This window comes from Manis javanica, chromosome 2 (assembly GCF_040802235.1).
Source record: "Manis javanica isolate MJ-LG chromosome 2, MJ_LKY, whole genome shotgun sequence".
In the NCBI taxonomy this organism is placed as follows: domain Eukaryota; kingdom Metazoa; phylum Chordata; class Mammalia; order Pholidota; family Manidae; genus Manis; species Manis javanica.
This window is the reverse complement of record NC_133157.1, coordinates 224,129,988-224,150,985: the sequence shown is the minus strand read 5'-3', so window position 1 is coordinate 224,150,985 and position 20,998 is coordinate 224,129,988. Positions and strand designations below refer to the sequence as shown.

Here is a 20,998-nt window from a genome sequence, read left to right as displayed (position 1 = left end):
AAATCCAAGGGGTATCTCTCAAAAACCATAAAACAGAGGTTTCTGGTATAAGTGTTGATATCCTTAGGTAAATCTCTCCCCATTTTGAATTAGAGGCTCACAGCCTGAACGCACTCTTAAGGCAATCACTCCAGTTCTGATCCCATCAGGGGACAAGTCCAATCCAGGTAAAGTAGCCAGTCTTTATTTCTAATGTATTTATAGACAACCAAAGATCACCCAACATATGATCACCAACCAGGCTTGCTAAACGTTCAGGAATACCATCTGAATGAAAGAGAAATAAATACTAAGAGAAACAATGACCTTGGAAGAAAGAGCTAAGTTGGAAAAGCTGAAGAACACTTAAATAAGTAAAAATCTTCTAAGCACATCTGGAAAGATTTGTGAATCCTTAAAACAAGAACAGGTTCTCTTGAAAAAGGAAACCAAGATAACAAAACGAGTCCTAAAATTAAAAACAATAAAATAGTAGATTTCTAATTTTTAGAGTTCAACCCATGAACTGCCCAGAACACTTGGTTGGGAAGGCAGATGGAATGCAAATGAGAAAACCCTTACAGTGTGAAAGTAATGACAAAAACATAGAAGTATGACAAAGGAGGGACAGACATGCAGAACCAGAAGGGAAGAGCCATTATTTAGGGCATTACTATCTTTATCCTACAAAGGAGCCAAGACACTGACAAAAATCACTGATCCACACAAAAGGATATTATTAGAATTACAACAGACACACTATCCAGCAGTGATGCATACAAGAAGGGATGTGGGAAATGAATAAACAGGCTAATAAGCCCTCACTCAGATCCCAAATCAGAAAATCAACAATTATTTAAAACTGAAATCACAAATGGTTTTAACATGCAATACAGTGTTTCAGGAGTAACAATCAGAAAGACTGAAATGAAAATGGTTAGAGAAGACTGTGGAGAGCCGAACTCAGTGTTGGGGAGGCTGGGAAAATCGCTCTTGTCATATAGTCTCATTCACTCCATCTCTCTTGGTTTTTAATTATACAAATAAATAAAAACATACCTTTTAGTTCTTCCCCACTGCCCTCACATTAGAGCACACACTCCTCACCAGGGCTGAGCAGACCCCTCACAGTCAGACCACCACTGATGCTCCAGCACCATTTCTAAGCGCCCCCCAGCCCTCCCCATCCTGTCCGGCAATCACCGCTCTAACCACAGTGAACTACAGCTGGCCCTCAAACGACACTGGGGTTAGAGGCATTGAAAAACCATGTGTAAATTTTCACTCCCCAAAAACTTAAGAGTCTGTTGTTGACTGGAAGCCATACCAATAGCATGATCAGTTGATTAACATATATTTTATATATTGTATGTATTATATACTATATTCCTACAATAAAGCTAGAGAAAAAATATTTTCTCAGATTATCACAAATCTTCAATTTTCCAATGTGATTTACTGAATTTACTAAAAAGAATCACATACAAGAAGACCCTACATAGCTCAAACCCGTGCTGTTCAAGGGTCAGCTGTACAGTCAGATATCCCCAACACCAGGCTTTCTTGCCCCTGTGCCTTTTCACGCGACACTCTCTGTGTCAAGCACTCTTTCTTCCCCCATCTCTCCCGTGCCAGGCCGCCGCACGCTCACTCTTCAAGGTTCAACATAGACATCACTTCCCCGGGGAAGTTCCTGCTGACCTAGCTGGTCACGTGGCCCTGTGAACACTCCCAAGGCTGTCTGCATGTTGTCCAACCACGACAGTAACTAGCTGGTATCAAGTTGTCTTGTACTCTCTGTTCTCCCAGAAAATCTACTTTTTATGAGAACACTGTCTATTTTGCTCAAATGGTAAAGTCTCAGCACCTAGCACAAAGCCTAGAATTCTAGACACTTAAAAAATATTTAACATGAGAGCCCAATCTATTTCGGTTGTACAAAGCTGCCTTGATGCTAAAAAGGATGTGCTTATTCACAAAATGGGGGCTTTCAGAGGGGCCTCAGGAAAGTCTTCCATTCTGTTTACCACATTCCCAGACCCCATTAGCCCTGAAAAAGATCTCCATACATATTCTAGCAATTTTAGCCCCCGCAAAACTTTGCTTTCCTAGAGTTCTGGTTTTAAAAAACCTACATCCTAAGTTTCTGCCTTCTAATGAAACATCCCAAAATAAAACAAGCCAAAAACCAACTCTGGAAAGCAGCTTCATCACCAGACACTCAGCTGGAGCACAGGACTTACGATGGGGCACTCAGGTAAATCAGAAAACCTGGACCTCAGTGTGACACCACTAGATTTACTTTGTGGAAAGCCAGACTTACTCTTGTGGCCTGACCATTTGTTCAGAATTTGGGAAAACAATTATAGGGCCACTGCTTATAAGGTTATTTTCCTGGGTTTATGTATTTTCATAACTGAGGGGTGAAAAAAAAGCCGAACCAGAACAAGACTATGTCCCAACGTTAACAGTTCCAATGAACCAAGTTAAAAGAACTGCTCTTGGTTCATCAATAGCTGGCCTGGCATCTTTCCACCCCCTGCCAGGCCTTTATTCCACTGCACATGACACTAAGAAGGAAAATTTTGTGTAATTTTTGCTAAATATGGCCTCCCCATGAAACTGTCCTGTGCTGAGTTCTACTTGATACACTCCCTCTTTTCCAGATCTACTAAGAAAAGAGGACTTACTCTGTGGTAGGCATTAAGCACCGCTTCATTCAGCATTCAGTGGAATACCTAAGTACAGGTTAAGCAGAAAAGATGCACAGCTATCTTTGCCCTCAAAATCTTTGCCCTCAAAAAGTCAGAAACAGACTTGCACCCAAATAAACACAATGTACTGTTAGAGGGACAAACACAGAATACAGACTGAGAAGGTGAGCTAAATTAGAGGCGCCACAGCAGGGCTATGCCTCCTCACACCTGGAACCACATACAACGGCCAGGCTCCTCTTGCAGCCAGTAAAGAGCAGGCACAACGGGAACAGGAACAAGACTTCCAGGCCCTGCCAGGAAATTGAAACTGCATGACATAATATCCCCTCCCTCATACCTAATCTCTGTAGAAATAGAAGCTGGGTTTGGGGGAGAAAGGAGAACAAAGCAGGAAAGTGAACTAACCCTTGGAAGGAAATGGGAAAACAATCCAGGGTCCTACCCCTTGGACATCTAAAATAAAAACATTTGCCAAAGTCAAAGTCAACATAGTCATAAATTACCATGAAATCTGAATTCATGAAGTCCAAGTTCATGAGACTTTTACCAAAACAATGTATTGGAAAAATAAAATGCTTCCCAATGCCAGAGCCCCAAGAGAGATTCACAAATCAACTGCCTGTCCTTGATGTACCAATACACTCAGCAGAAAGAGCACCCTCTGGACATAAGACAAACCCGGACAAAATCCCAGCTACACAACCTCCTGACTGTGGAACACAGAACAAACTCCAAAGTTACAAATTAACAAATTACAAATAACCCCATCTCTCTAGGGCTCAGATTTCTTCTCACTAAAGTGGCAAATACCACTGAATAAATTGCTGACATTTGTGAGTGTTAAGCACATTATACATCTTTCACAGCATCTTCATCACAACCCTGGGAAGAACATCCTATTTGTCAGATAAGAAAGCTAGACTTAAGTAGCTAGTAAAGAGTTAATAAGTAGCTAAGCCAACATCTGAACTTAGAGCCATGATATTGAGTGACTGTGAGGATTCAGTCAGTAGTTGTAACTTAAGTGTTTATAGTGTACCAAGGGCTATTCTGAAGTATGTGTTGTACTGCATATTATTATTAACCATCATTACTACACGGGTTGCCTATCTCAGAAAAATATATACATAAAGATCTACACATAAAAGGCACTAAACAACTAATATTTGGAGTATACTGAGGTATATTCCCTCACCTATTCTGCAAAATCAGCTACCTTTTATTTGTTTCCACTGTATGTCAAAGAAACCGTAAGATGGGTGAAAGAAAAATCAAAATGAAACAAAACAGCAAGATGTGTGCTAAGCCAAGAGGATTACACTTACAGTTCAGAAGGCCACAATGACTCCTGACTCTGTGAAGAAGTCAATGATCAAAAGGAAATACTACTGGCTTCTCTTTCCTCTTCCTATAGCAGAGAGAACCTGCCAAGAAAAAGATGACACGTATATATAAAACCACCTTTACTTCACTACTTTTTCAAAGCTCTACTGTGTTCACCACCTCAGTCAACTTTGTGGCCTACCATGCCTATTGTGTTGGTCTTGTAACAAGGGATGAAAATGATACCAAGACCATCTTCACATCTACATTTCAGTTAAGAAGATGCACACGGAACAACTGAAAATGATTAAAACCTAACAGTCCTAAATTAATATGGCGTGATGTTAGCTAATGAGTACTGGATAAAATGATTAACATATGCATTTATTTCACCCCCTCCCACTAAATTTATCCTAAGGAGATTAAAAAAACAACAACAACAACAAACAAGCACAGAGAGAACTGAATGGAGAAAAAGTAATAAAATTTTGGAAGCTGTGAGGAAAGTTTCCAACATGCAAGACAGAGACAGGAAAAAGAAAAACTTGGAGGAAACAGAAACTATACAAGATTGGAAGCATTGTAAACAACCCCACAGGCCCAAAAAACCCAGATCCTAAGCCAGCAGTGGAAAAAACTAAGAACCAATTTTGTTGACTCAGCAGTATCCTAGAAGGCTCAGAACCAGCAGCATCGATGCAGGCAGAGCTGGGGGGAAGGAAGGTGGAGGCCTGAATACAGAGCAATGGGTGAAGGCTGTTTAGGCCGCAGTAGAATCTCAGCACCATACCTCCACATGACAGAAGACTGGAGGGTCTCCCAATGGAAAAAGCACAGAATCTCTAGGCTTGGGCTATCCTGCCCTATACTAAACAGAGGTGGATTTAAACATCGTACACACACTGAATGGTGAATTTCCAGATCCCCTACCCCAATCCACCCACCTAGCTCCCAGAATTCTGCAGTAAAGAGACTGAAGAATATTCTTGGAGAATCTGATCAGTCCAAGAAGAAAGACCTAAAGATACCAACACTGGGGATTCCCCAACAAATGGCAATCCAGAATGTTGTGATGTAAAAGTCAAAACACCTCACCCGTGTTGATACAAGGAAGGAAGGAAACAACTTGAAAGAAACAGAAAGTACATCCATTATCAATAACCTAGAGAAGACATTGCTATTAATAAAGAATAGGATGCCTTTTTAAAAGAACAAAAGAAGAACTCTCGAAATTAAAGAATCTGAAACAAATAAAAAACTATAAAGAAGAAGAAAACTAAAGAATATTAAGTCAAATTGAAGATGTCTCCCTGAAAGGAAAACAAAAAGGCCAAAAAAAGAAAAGATAAAGGAAGGTCAAAAGAAAAACATATTAGAGTGAAAATCTAAGAAAATTAAATAACTACTTGGACAGTCAAGTCCTACGTGAAAAGACTTCCAGAATAAGAAGACAAAGGAAGAAAATCTTCAGTACAATAATTCCAAAAAAAATTTTCCCAGAACTGAAAAATCTAAGTTGCCAGAATGAAGGGCCCCACTAAATATGAAGAACAGTAGATGAAGACAGACCCACACAAGACACAATCATGATATTTCAAAAGACATGAATAAATTTAGAACTCCTACAAGCTTCTAAAGATGTCAGGATAAAAGTTACATACAAAGAATAGAAAATGAGAATAGCTTCGAAATTAAGAAACAGTAATGTGACAAGGCAGCAATGGAGTGGATCTTTGAATTTACAGAAAAGAGAATGCCATACCGAACTCTCTACCTAGCCAAATTACCGATCCAAGCTTTCAGTCATGCATGGTCTCAAACATTTACCTCCTGAGCATCCCATCTCAAAAGCCACTGGAGAGATTCCTCCACCAAAATATGAGCATGAACAAACAAGGAGGAAGACATGAGCTTCAATGAAGAGGGGAAGGAATCCCCCCACGGCGATGGTGCAGGGCGACCCCAGGGTGAGAGCTGTACCAGGGCGGGGGCGGGGGGGTGAGTCCGAGTTAGAGCGGTGCGGCTCATGAGAGGGATTACTGAAGGCTGTCTTCACCTCAACCAAAGACACTGCTCTGTCTTTTTAAGGTGATTAACCTCTGGAAGATGTACTCCACCAAAAAGCCAAAATGAATAAGTTGGTCAAGAAAGACAGAAACAACTCAGCAGGATTAAAGATGGCAGCATGAGAGATGAGGCAGAGGCTTCCTCCTAAAACCACATATAATATGAAAATATAATTAACACAACTAACCCTGAGAGAGCAACAGGAAAGAGGACGGCGCCAGACTGCACACACCTGGAGAAAAGAGCAGACCTCAAGGAACAGAGTAACAAACCAGAGCTGTGGCCCAGCGGGACCCAAGCCCTCCCCCACCCCAGCTCACCAGCAGGAGGAAGAGAAACGGAGTAGGGAGGGAGTGGAGGCCTGGGCCTGCTGAATACCTAGCTCCGGAGACCTGCTCTGGGAGCACAAACCTACACTGCATGGTGCTTTCATGATACTCTTGTGATTAGGGGGTTGGAAAGCTAATACAGGCAGAATGCCTGGAGAGACTGAGATTCCAGCCACTTGTGGAAAGCAGGGATCCATACCCGGCTGCTCTGGGACAAAAGAAAGGCAGGCAGGCTGAGAGACGTCCTAACAAGGAAGCCCTTAGCAAGAGGGCTGCTAAACAGGCAAGGATTGCACAGAGCTTACTGCTCAGGAGAAAGGACAGGTAGACAAAATGACTGAGTGCACTCTGCCCAGCAGGTTGGGAGCTTTCACGATTTCCAGGTGCTCCAGCTCCCTGGCTGGCTACACAGCTCCAGGGACCCCCTCTGCAATAGGCAGCCTACTGCGCCTTTCTCCCAGCAAGCCCCACCTGGCTCGCAAACCGGCAAACCTTATCCTAGTGTTAGGCCAGCCAGAGGGAAGATCTGTCTACAGCAACTACAAACGCAAAACACAGAGGCTTATACCTGTGTGCTAGGCCCACTGGTTCAGGCAGTGGAGACAGGCATGGCCACCATGAAGCAGGAAACAGCTCTTTCCTCACCCCAAGCACCAGTATCACTCCCCTGCAACCCCCAACATTGCTTCAGGGGCTGAGAAGCTCCAGAGAGTAGAGCTCCTGGACACTAGAGGGCGCCATACACAAACATGAAACAACAAAGGAACCTGGTTCAGAGTAAAATTAATAGAGTAAAATTAATATAACTCCTGAGAAAGATGACACGGACCTCATGACTCCTACTGAAAGGGACTTCAAAATAAAAATCATTAACATGCTAATGGAGGTATGGAAAGATATTCAAGAACTCAGGAATGAATTCCAGTCAGAGATCCAATCATTGAAGAGCACAAAGGAGGGTACTAAAAGCAGATTGGATACGGTGGAGGAGACAATAAATGAAATAGAAACTAGGAAGGAATACAAAGAAGTTGAGGCACAGAGAGAAAAAAGGATCTCTAAGAATGAAAGACTATTGAGAGAACTATGTGACCAATCCAAATGGAACAATATACGCATTATAGGGCTATCGGAAGAAGAAGAGAAAGAGAAAGGGATAGAAAGTGTCTCTGAGGAAGTAACGGCTGAAAACTTCCCCAATCTTGGGAAGGAGATAGTCTCTCAAGCCATGGAAATCCACAGATCTCCCAACACAAGGGACCCAAGGAGGACAACACCAAGACATATAGTAATTAAAATGGCAAAGATCAAGGATACGGACAGACTATTAAAAGCAGCCAGAGAGAGAAATAAGATCACATACAAAGGAAAGCCTATCAGGCTACCATCAGACTTCTCAGCAGAAACCTTACAGGCCAGAAGAGAGTCGTATGATGTATTTAATGCAATGAAGCAGAAGGGCCTGGAACCAAGATTACTTTATCTGGCAAGATTATCATTTAAATTTTGAAGGAGGGATTAAACAATTTCCAGATAAGCAAAAGCTGAAAGAATTTACCTCCCACAAATCATCTCTACAGTCTATTTTGGAAGAACTGCTATAGATGGAAATGTTCCTAAGGTTTAATAGCTGTCACCAGAGGTAATAAAACCACGGTAAAGAAAGTAGAACAACTAATTACTAAGCAAATGCAGAATTAAATTAACTACCTCTTTTATAGCCAAAGCAATTCTGAGAAGGAAGAATAAACCTGGAGGCATTATGCTCCCCAACTTCAAGCTCTACTACAAAGCCACAGTAATCAAGACAATGTGGTACTGGCACAAGAACAGACCCATAGACCAATGGAACAGACTAGAGAGCCCTGATATAAAGCCAACCATATATAGCCAATCAAGGAATAGACAAAAAGTACAGAATATTATACCTAATATATAAATAATGGAGGAGGAATAAAAAGGAGGAAAAAGAAAAGAACCTTTAGATTTTTTTTAAAGATTTTTGTAATAGCATATTAAGTGAGTTAAGTTAAACTCTTAGATAATAAGGAAGTTAAGCTTGAACCTTTGGTAACCACGAATCTAAAGTTTTCAATCGCAATAAGTACATACCTATCGATAATCACCGTAAATGTAAATGGACTGAATGCACCAATCAAAAGACACAGAGTCACTGAATGGATAAAAAAACAAGACCCATCTACATGCTGCCTACAAGAGACTCACTTTAAACCCAAAGACATACACAGACTAAAAGTGAAGGGAATGGAAAAAGATATTTCATGTAACTAATAGAGAGAAAAAAGCAGGAGTTGCAGTACTTGTATCAGACAAATAGACTTCAAAACAAAGAAAGTCATAAGAGACAAAGAAGGACATCACATAATGATAAAGGGGTCAATCCAACAAGAAGATATAACCATTATAAATATCTATGTTCCCAACAAAGGAGCACCTACAAATGTGGAACAAATACTAACTGAATTAAAGGGGGAAATAGAATGCAATGCATTCCTTCTAGGAGACTTGAACCACTCACTTCAAAGGACAGATCAACCAGACAGAAAATAAGTGAGGAGGCAGAGGCACTGAACAACACATTAGAACAGATGGACCTAACAGACATCTACAGAACTCTACACCCAAAAGCAGTAGAACACACATTCTTCTCAAGTGCACAAGGAACATTTTCAAGAATAGATCATTAAATTCAATGTAAAATTAATATAACTCCTGAGAAGGATGACATGGACCTCATGATTCTACCTGAAAGGGAGTTCAAAATAAAAATCATTAACATGCTAATGGTGGTATGAAAAGATATTCAAGAACTCAGGAATGAATTCCAGTTGGAGATCCAATCATTGAAGAGCACAAAGGAGGGCCACAAAAAGAGCCTCAGTAAATTCAAAAAGATTGAAATTGTACCAACCAGTTTCTCAGACCACATTCATAAATGTACCAGTCGGAGATCCAATCATTGAAGAGCACAAAGGAGGGCCACAAAAAGAGCCTCAGTAAAGTCAAAAAGATTGAAACTGTACCAACCAGTTTCTCAGACCAATTTCATAAATTATGAAAAGAAAATGAAAAAGCCCACAAACACATGCAGGCTTCACAACATGCTCCTAAATAACCAATGGATCAATGACCAAATAAAAACAGAGATCAAGCAATATATGGAGACAAATGACAACAATAATTCAACAACGCAAAATCTGTGGGATGCAGCCAAGCCGATGCTGAGAGGAAAGTATATTGCAATACAGGCCTACCTCAGGAAAGAAGAACAGTGCCATATGAGCAGTCTAAACTCACAATGAATGAAACTAGAAAAAGAAGAACAAATGAGGCCCAAAGTCAGTAGAAGGAGGGACATAATAAAGATTAAAGCAGAAATAAATAAAATCGAGAATAAAACAATAGAAAAAAAATCAATGAAAGCAGGAGCTGGTTCTTCAAGAAAATAAACAAAATAGATAAACCCCTAGCCAGACTTATCAAGAAAAAAAGAGAGTCTACACACATAAACAGAATCAGAAATGAGAAAGGAAAAATCACGACAGACACTACAGAAATACAAAGAACTATTAGAGAATACTATGAAAAATTATATGCTAACAAACCAGACAACCTAGAAGAAATGGACAACTTTCTAGAAAAATACAAACCTTACAAGGCTGATCAAGGCAAACACAGAAAAAATGAACAGACCAATTACCAGCAACAAAATTGAACTGGTAATCAAAAAACTACCTAAGAACAAAAACCCTGGTCCAGATAGCTTCACTGCTGAATTTTATCAAACATTTAGTGAAGACCTAATACCCATCCTCCTTAAAGTTTTCCAAAGAGTAGAAGAGGGAATACTTCCAAACTCATTCTATGAGGCCAGCATCACTCTAATACCAAAACCAGGAAAAGACCCCATCAAAAAAGAAAATTACAGACCAATAACCCTGATGAACATAGAAGCGAAAATACTCAAGAAAATATTAGCAAATCAAATTCAAAAATACATCAAAAAGATCATCCATCATGATCAAGTAGGATTTATTCCAGGGATGCAAGAATGGTACAACATTAGAAAATCCATCAACATCATCCACCACATCAACAAAAAGAATGACAAAAACACATGGTCATCTCCACAGATGCTGAAAAAGCATTTGACAAAATTCAACATCCATTCATGATAAAAACCCTCAACAAAATGGGTATAGAGGGCAAGTACCTCAACATAATAAAGGCCATATTTGACAAACCCACAGTCAACATTATACTTAACAGTGAGAGTTTTTTCTCTGAAAGCTTTTCCTTTAAGATCAGGAACAAGATAAGGATGTCTACTTTCCCCACTTCTATTTAACATAGTACTGGGGGTCCTAGCCTCAGCAATCAGATGACACAAAGAAATAAAAGGCATCCAGATTGGCAAGGAAGAAGTTAAACTGTCCCTGTTTGCAGATGACATGATATTGTACATAAAAAACCCTAAAGAATCCACTATAAAACTACTAGATCTAATATATGAATTCAGCAATTTTGGAGGATACAAAATTAATACGCAGAATTATGTGGCATTCCTATACACTAACGATGAACTAGCAGAGTGAGAAATAAAGAAAACAATTCCATTCACAATTGCATCAAAAAGAATAAAATATGTAGGAATAAACCTAACCAAGGAAGTGAAACACCTACACTCTGAAAACTACAAGACACTCATGAGAGAAATTAAAGAAGATACCAATAAATAGGAACACATCCCATGTTCATGGATAGGAAGAATATTGTCAAAATGGCCATCCTGCATAAAGCAATCTATAGATTCAATGCAATTCCTACCAAAATGCCAAGAGCATTCTTCAATGAACTAGAGAAAATCATCCTAAAATTCATATGGAACCACAAAAGACCTTTTATAGCCAAAGCAATTCTGAGAAGGAAGAATAAACCTGGGGCCATTATGCTCCCCAACTTCAAGCTCTACTACAAAGCCACAGTAATCAAGACAATGTGGTACTGGCACAAGAACAGACCCATAGACCAATGGAACACTAGAGAGCCCTGATATAAAGCCAACCATATATGGCCAATTAATATATGATAAAGGAGCCATGGACATACAATGGGGAAATGACAGCCTCTTCAACAGCTGGTGCCAGCAAAACCAGACAGCTACATGCAAGAGAATGAAACTGGATTGTTGTTTAACCCTATATACAAAAGTAAATTCAAAATGGATTAAAGACTTGAATGTAAGTCATGAAACCATAAAACTCTTAGAAGACAACATAGGCAAACATCTCCTGAATATAAGCATGAGCAACTTCTTCCTGAACGCATCTCCTCAAGAAAGGGAAACAAAAGCAAAAATGAACTCATGGGACTACATCAAACTAAAAACTTTCTGTACGGCAAAGGACACCAACAACAGAACAAAAAGGCATCCTACAGTATGGGAGAATATATTTGTAAATGACATATCCGACAAAGGGTTAACATCCAAAATATATAAAGAACATACACACCTTAACACCCAAAAGGCAAATAACCCAATTAACAAATGGGCAAAGGATATGAAGAGACATTTCTCCAAAGAAGAAATTCAGATGGCCAACAGACATATGAAAAGATGCTCCATATCACTAATCATCAGGGAAATGCAAATTAAAACCACAATGAGATATCACCTCACACCAGTAAGGATGGCCAGCTTGTAAAAGACTAAGAACAATGAATGCTGACGAGCATGCAGAGAAAGGGGAACCCTCCTACACTGCTGGTGGGAATGTAAGCTAGTTCAACCATTGTGGAAAGCAATATGGAGGTTCCTCAAAAAACTAAAAATAGAAATACCATTTGACCCAGGAATCCCATTCCTTGGAATTTACCCAAAGAACACAACTTCTCAGATTCGAAAAGACATATGCACCCCTATGTTAATCGCAGCACTGTTTACAATAGCCAAGATATGGAAGCACCCTAAGTGTCCATCAGTAGATGAATGGATAAAGAAGATGTGGTACATATACACAATGGAATACTATTTGGCCGTAAGAAAGAAACAAATCCTACCATTTGAAACAACATGGATGGAGTTGGAGGACATTATGCTCAGTGAAATAAGCCAGGCGGAGAAAGACAAATGCCAAATGATTTCCCTCATTTGTGGAGTGTAACAATGAAGCAAAACTGAAGGAACAAAATGGCAGCAGACTAAGAGACTTCAAGAATGAACTAGTGGTTATGAAAGGGGAGGGGTGTGGGAGAGTAGGTGGGGAGGGGGGAGAAGGGGATTGAGGGGTATTGTTTAGTACAAATGGTGTGACAGGGAGAACAGTGTAGCACAGAGAAGGCACACAGTGAATCTGTGGCATCTTGCTGCACTAATGGACAGTGACTGCATTGCGGTATGGGTGGGGACTTGATAATATGGGTAAATGTAGTAATCACATTGTTTTTTCATGTGAAAAATTCATAAGTGTATCATACATTAATAAAAAATTTAAATTAAATTAAATTTTAAAAAAAGGAAAGACAGAAACAAGAGATACCAGAAAACCTAAATCCAACTCTTGAGAACAGCCAAAGGATAAGAGAACGTCTAAGGGCAACACAGCACAAGGAGTAAGGAGCGACCACTTTGGGAAAGAAGAGAACAGTCATCTCCAGGAATTGTCTCCCAGAAATAAAATGTGAAGAACAGACGAGTCTGTGTCACTGACCATGTGTGAAATTTACTAAGAGGCTACCAGGTAGTATGGGAAATATAAGCAAGAGGTATAAAAAGAGCTAAGGATACAGGGGAGTGAGCAGTCAAAGAAGACCCATCACACTACCTTGTGCCTATTTCCATCACGGGGCTCATCCATGGTACGACCATCAGTGACTCACTTCTCCCCTCACTGGACTGGAAGACCTGGTGAAGTGCCATTTCTCAACTAGCTATCATTTTAGGCATCCAGCAATGCTTGCTACAGTAATATACACAAAAGCCATGGGTTTTTTGCATTTATTCATGTACTGAGTATCTACTCCACATACTTAACATCCTTCTAGGAAACTAGAATTCAAAGATACCTTGCTTGCCCTTAAAGAGTTCAAGCTGTTTTTTATTCCTGAGAAAACATATGCATCCTATATCCTCATTCTCCCCAATAGATGAAAATTCACAGTGCTTTAATAGTCCAGCCGTCACTAGCAGCTGTGAGATACAAGGCCTGATGATGCTTTCTGCTGTTACCAGCACAGCGGGACATGAAGAGTGCAGTCTGAACGTTGGGAAACTTGGCTTTCAGCACATCAGAATTATTACTTTTGAAGAAAAGAAAATCCAAATTACTTAATATGACCTGTCAGGCCCTTACTGATCAAGCCCAGTTAACTCTCCAGCCTAACATTTCTATTATTTCCAAAGAATCCTACACTCCAACAAAATTAAGCTCGTCTTAGTTTATAAAACAACCAGTGCCCTCTGTCACCCCTCTCTGTCACCTGGAACTTCCTCCCCTGGCTGAACTGGATGCACAGCTGGCAGGAGCCATGTCCCTCTCCCCAGGTCAGAGGTCTCTCTCCTCCATCTCCACAGCATTCCTTCACTGGACGTAGGTAGTTATGGAGTGAGTGGCACATGCCGTGCACTGTACTAGGCACTAGAATACACAAACAGTGAACAAGAGAGACACAGCCCTGCACCAGAGGACTCTTGTGGTGTAGCTTCCCATTTAACATACTTACTAAAGTGGATGTTAAATTTGGCCTATGTCTTCCTCCACCAAGATTCTAGGGACAATGACAACCTCTTTTAGATCTGCAGCCTCAGGTCCTCCACACCAGGTAACCTAAGCCCTATTAAATAAAGCAAAGTGTAGGCCAAAACACCCCCCCGATGGTTGTCGTAAGTAAAAGTAACACACACTCTTTAGAGGCCGTTCGACTTTTCCAGTTTCTTTGGGTGTTTGTGTTTTGTTTTGTTTTGGTTTTGCCTCTCTTCTGTTTAAGGACAAACCTGCAAACATCATTCACTGAAATCTTGCAAGTGTCTTGGAACTGACTTTCTCCTTGCTTAGTGCAAAAGCTTACTCCCCATGTCTGGTTGTTGTTCACCACTGTACACCCAGCTGTATGCCCTGCATCAAACACCGAGAGCACATAAACAATAAACATGTACTCATACATGAATGCCTTAATGATAAATAAATGAACGTATACACTGGCTTTGAGTACCTTACAATTTTCTTTGCTTTGTTGTGTATTTTAAAAAGAGTTCAAGCTAACAGCAACATTCTATTTTTATCAACACCAGGCCTACTGCTTGCTTGTCATTTTAGCAGGAGGCAACTTAATGAATGCTGCATTCCAGCACTCCTGTTTATCCCATAATTTAACCTGTCTTTACTAGTAATATGAATCTACGCATCTTAACTATGAAACTAATAAAATATAAGCATAAAAATTGTGAACAAGTTTTTTAGGGCAGAAAACTAGGTATTTCCCAAACTGGGTAATTAAAATGCTTCAATTCTTTTACTCAAGAGTAAAAAGAAAAATTAAATTTGGCTCATTAACTAATGAAGTGTATTGATGGCTCCCCAAAGATCTGTGGAAGATGGATATACCCTCCACCTTTCTGGCATGGATGGGCATATTTTAGGACAAGTACAAACAGATGCTTGTGCTGCTCTGAACCTTTTCCCTTTCGAACATGCAAACTATAATCTCCCACCTTCACAACACACTCTAAATTTGTGCTTCACTAACACATAGAATGCTTCATCACCTTCCTTACAATGCTCTCTTTTCAAAGCACATTTCAACTTGCACCGCTTTCTAACACCCGTCTTCACTAACTTCACACTGCGATCCTAACCGTTGCAAGGATGACAGCCTCCCCTTGTGGACCATTTGGCTATTCACTCTTCTCAGTGCTCGACAAGCACTGGCCCCTTGAACCTCACAGCACTAACTGGTTACTATTACTATTCCCATTTTACACAGAAGGAAGCTAAGTCTTAAAGAAATTAAGAAATTTCCCAAGGTCACACAGCAAACAAGGGAGAGATCAGAGATTCAAATGCTGGCTTATCAGCACTCTGAAAATCATGATGCTATTCTGGCCTTTCCAAATTAACCAGATCAGTATTTGTTAAAACAATGAACAGAACTTGGGCTTTCCAAAGCAAGCATGACAGAAAAGCCCTTCCCAAAGCTAAGTAACAGCTAACATGACATTTTGACAAAGTATAAGATATCTGGCTTGAATTAAGCAAGTAGGCTGAGCCCCTGGAAAAGAAACAGTCTAACTACAACGTAAGACCAAAACCCACTATTTCTTAACCCATAACATCCTAACAGTTATTTGTAAAGGTCTCTAATGTCCAAAATGTACAACCACTTCTCACAGGTTTCCCTTCCTCTAAGTTCAGGCTACCAATAGTTTCTGCACTTAGGCAAGCTGTAACCTGTATTCTAAAAGACCAGGTCAGAAAGTAACTTTCTGAAAAACTAAAATATATATAGAATGTGAATACAAAAGCTTCTCTATGCTTCAAAATAATTTTCTAGCCAAAAATATTCTAATTCTAGACTGTGGAGCTGCTCCTAGGTGGGGATACTGTAGTCTCATTCCTCCCTGTGCCAGTGCTTGGCACAGGTATTCCATCCAACTGGTACTAAGCTACAGACTAAAAGCATACATCAAGGGGAAAGAAGAGGTAAGATTACTAAATTTTGAAAATCAGTATTAACAAGTTGCCTGTTATGTGTGCGGACTAAATGACAAATATAAACTGCTTTCCAGTTCATAGACAAACGAATCTAACTCCAAGGAATGACAGACTAGCCCCTAACTGCAACATTTCCACAACAGAAATAATTATTGTTAGGAACAGTATTTGCTGACCATCAGGTTGATTCTTCCCTAAAAAGTAAGTTTTTACTTATTTATATAACTAGCCATGTATAAGAACTATGTTATCTCACATTTATAAATCACAATAATGTCTACCAAACAGATGGGAATTCTCAACAGATTTACAGCTTAAGTAAATTGGTCAACCTCACACAGGGAGCAAGGATCAGAAGTGAGACTCAAAACAAGACCTGTCCAGAGACCCTGCTGTTCTATTCTGTTCTATTCTGCACTATAAGTATCCCCAGAACATTCTATTGTGAAAAGGCTTTAAAATGTTAAAGAAACACTATTCCACTTTAATTAATGCATAGGCACAGTTCATATATTCAACACAAGGCAACCTTTCAATCACACTCAAAAGAACAAACAGCTATTATGGTGTATCTAAGGGTCTTCTAATCTACCTGAGACACTAAAAGAAGGAGCACCTCCCACAGGGACTGGAGGAAAGAACTGTTCAAAGGACACAGCCATTTGGGCATCAGTGGCCCACGGGAAACTGGACACCACTGCCTGAATAGTGGAAGGAGTCTGCAGAGTGAAAGCATCCCAGGTCTGGGCCGGGAAGATGAGGTACACTCTATCCCGTCTCTCTTGGAAAAGAACCAGAAAACCTGGACAGAGTAACTACAGAAGCTCCCTGGTGACTGTGGAAAGCGGGTAGCAGGGGGATTAACAAAGAAAACTGGAATTCAAACCACAAAATCAGATTTAAACAGTCTCCTCTAAAATGATATCCCAAATGTGGAGGCTACACACCAAACTTTTTCAGCATAGGAAGAACCAGGAAAACCTCAATTCCCATGGGAAAAGACAATCAAGATAAGCCAATACCAAGATGAAACAAATGTTAAAGTGAACCCACGAACAGCTATTACACAAATACTCCTATAGACTGACACACACCAAACACACTCTAAACCACAAATTATTTTCCTTATCTCTCTTAAACCCACTGGCTTTGCCCCCTCACCCCTGAAATGTCTCTGTCCAAGATTATAAATGACCTTGAAACTGCTCAATCCGGTGGGTAGCGCTTACGTCTAGACCTTTCAGCAGCAAGTGGCAAGAGCTGGTCACCCCACTTCCCTTCTGTTTTCAGGAGGCCGTCTTCTCCTGGTCTTCTTACCTCGCAGGTACTTTCCCCTCCTCCTCCAAGCCAGTTAATTCTAGTCCCCCAAGACTGTCCTTTCTCCTCTTAGTTCTGTTTACCTCCCAGGCAAGCTCACTTTAAATGCTGTCTTGATCCCAATAACTTTAAAACTTGTATCTCTAGCTCCGGTCAGTGGCCTGGCTTTGTGCCAGACTGCGGCTGTCAATCTGCATCACAGCCATCACCTTCTCCATTCTCCTGAGCATCACAGGGGAGAAGCCAGAACTGGCTACAACTCACAGTGGAGTTAGCTAATAAAAGGCACTCATGCAAGACTGGTGAAATGAAAGAGAACATTATTTTCTGGAGGCAGGTGCAGGCAGAAACATAGTTGTTGGTAGATGCAAAGGGAGAAAAAAGAATTCAACAACTTTGGCAGTTAAGACCCAGAGTGGTTTCTATTGAGAATTCCCAATGGCTCCTAAGAAAGGCACCAGGAACCACCTGTTTCACCCACTGAGATCAACTCCAAATGACAAGATCACTGTTGATTTCAGATGAGCTCCAGCAAAGCACGCACCCATTCTAATAGCTGTTTCCTTGACCTTCAACTCTGCCAGCCCTTCCAACAGCAGTGACGGATTCTAATACCTTGTATTAAAACAGTGTCTGGAGTGACTTCTGTTTTCCTGACCAAACACTGATGGATACACGCTATGCTGGGACCAGCTTAGATCCCTTAGAGAAGTGAAACATCACCAAAGACAACTGAATAAAATGTCCAACAGAGATACTGATTGATCTTCACCTCTACAAACCTTCTTTACACAGAGTCTTTTCTGTTTATAACGACCCCCACCTTCCAACTGCTAAAGCTAACGGATGTTGAAAGCTAATGGATGTTGGATGGATGGATGTCATTCTTGACTCTTCTCTTCCTCCCACACTCCCCATCCAATTGTGTCAGCCAACAATGTTGGCTCTTCCTGCAAAATAGGCCCAGAAACTATCCCCCTGACATACCAACACGACCCTGACTTGAGCCACGGAACAAGTCTCCCTGCCTCTACCCTTGCCACTCAAGTGCTATCCTCAACACAGCAGGCTGACACAAAATCTAAACCCAACAGCATCACTCCTTTGCTCAAAAACCTAAAATTTGGTCTCTTGGTTTATATGGGTGATGACAAGGAGTTAATTAAAATGTGTTTGCACTGCCAAAGAAACATGTTGAGAAAAAGTTTACTTGTTTAAGAATACTGGCCTTTTAGCAAGAACAGGTGCTCAGAGCTGACATCAGCAACAGTATCAATCAGTCATAGAACCCAGGAAAGGGATTTTGAGTGGATTTCAGTGGTTACCCGCCACTGCTCAGCTGTCTACTTACAGAGTCAAGGTGACTGAAGAATTGACCTCTAAGAATAGACTGTGAGAGTATTTTCAAAGAACTTAAAAAAACACTAACTTGGCACAACCTGAGATAGAATCTACTAAGATGTATTACACTTGATGACAGTGAAGTATACTAGAGAAGGTTTACTAGACAAATCTACAATTACAAAAATGTAATATATTTAAAACATTTAAATATGGTTATTTAAACTATGATTATTCTTTGTACTAGTCATCAATATGTAGTTCATGGAAAGCATTTCAATCTATTATGTGTTACTGAACCAGCAACATCAACATTAAACTTCAGAACAATACTCTGACTTAACCAAACTTGGTTTGTGGTAGGTTTTGGTGATTTTTTGACCTCAGAGTCAAGACTGAAATTTTTCCAAACAAAAAGACCCTCCTTCAGTTATCACTATTGTCAAAGGCTGAATAACTCTGGAAATTATCTTTTGATGAATACCTGGTAACATTTCTTAATGAAGTCACCCTAAATTACAAAGCACAACAGTGCTCTTGAATGGCTCCTCTATCACTGTGAAGTCATTTCAATGACAGCAAATGTTTCAATCACAAGTAATGTCAAGCTTCTTTTTCACTTCCTGTGCCATCAAAAGGTAAAACAAGAAGTGAGATTTCCACCCCTACACAAATTTGCAGCAATATATTTTCTGAGTTCAAACCATAGTTTCAGAAGCATTTTTTGAACCATAATACAAGTACAATGAAAATTTACATATTTCAAAATCCAGTTAACTATGCAATTTAGGCACTTCCATCTAATCATCAACTGGAACTGATTTATCCACATTGTAATGACATGTTAAAAGGTAAGTTATCAGGAAAAATCTAATACAATTCTATAAACATCTTCCAAGCAATGAATATCCTAGATTAAAATGATATACTACTCCTGGGCTGGTATCAGTACGAGAATACATAAAGCTTCCTTATAGGTCAGCATTAAAAGATGAACATTTGTAACTGATTTTGATGATAGGAAACACTAACTTTGAACTCCAATTAAGAAAATGTTATCCCCCTCCTCCCCTCAAAAATAATTCCATTCTTCTCATTAGACCTGTAATTATACTTTTAAAATTTTACTCAATTATTATTTTGAATTCTGTCAAAGAAAACTTCGTAGAAATCTGTGTTCTCTCTTGTTATGTAAGCACTTACATAAAATCCTTCATTTTACCTATTAGTTTGCAAGATCTAAAATATGTACCATCTGCTCCTGTACAGAAAAGTTTGCCGGTCCCTGCTTTAGTCATCTCAACACCAAACCTTCTGACACTGGCATGCTGGGCATACTTCAACCATCTTCAACTTCCTTGGCTGATTTTCCTTTTTAACTTAAATCTCACTTTACTTTTACTCCTGATAAATTTAGCACTTCATTACAACCTCTCAAAATATTTTAAAATTCTGATTCTAAAAATGATCTATCTCCCAACATAACTCCCGATCTTTATTCAGATTCTTGATAAAAACATTAGGACAGATGTCAAGTATGACACACTCTGGCAACATCTTAAGTGCAGAAATTCTGACTTTTTAGTTTGTGGGGAATTATACTGCACATGTTTGCAACCTATCTTCTACCTAAAAGCAAAATTTCTTAAATTCCCAATAATGACAAATAATAATTTACTTTTTTAGGCATCACACAGTAAATGATTAACCTTGCCAATAAAAAGTTCTGACACTTGGAATCTCCTGCCTGACTAGGCTGTCTTTGTTTAGCTGAGGGCCTTGGGCCACAACCCAAGAGTCCATGCTAACAGCAAAGCCTCACACCACACGACACCAGCTCGATCTCTGGAGGGGTTAGAGACTAAGCTCTGACATGCCGGAAAAGCACCTATGTGATTATCACACCCTCTACCCTGAATAGCGTGGACACCAAGGCTCCAGTGAGCTTCCCTAGTTGGCAATACTCAGTGCTGAGAGGAATATCCACGTATCATTGCTGGGAGAAACAAGCACAGCTCCACGGAGAGATGGCAACTGGAAACTCATGCCTGGTCTCTCCTGCACTCAGCCCTGTGCACCTTTCCTTTGCTGATTTTTTTGTCTTCATCCTTTCACTGTACTAAACCATACCATGAGTATAATGGGCTTTATGAGTTCTGTGAGTCCCTCTAGTGAATCACTGAACCTGCAGGTG

The 20,998-nt window shown here is 40.0% G+C and overlaps 1 protein-coding gene across 5 annotated transcripts in view; it reads right to left on the bottom strand.

The window, feature by feature from the left end:
* Positions 1–20,998, bottom strand: part of PTK2 (protein tyrosine kinase 2) — a 299,782-nt gene that overhangs the window by 265,728 nt on the left and 13,056 nt on the right. For 4 of the 5 annotated variants that reach the window (XM_037023289.2, XM_073230260.1, XM_073230262.1 and 1 more), the window contains exon 2: positions 4,022–4,120. The exons of the other annotated variant lie outside the window; for it this stretch is intronic. The gene's annotated coding sequence lies outside the window, so the exon portion shown is untranslated. The remainder of the gene's footprint in view (positions 1–4,021; positions 4,121–20,998) is intronic. 5 annotated transcript variants of the gene reach the window in all.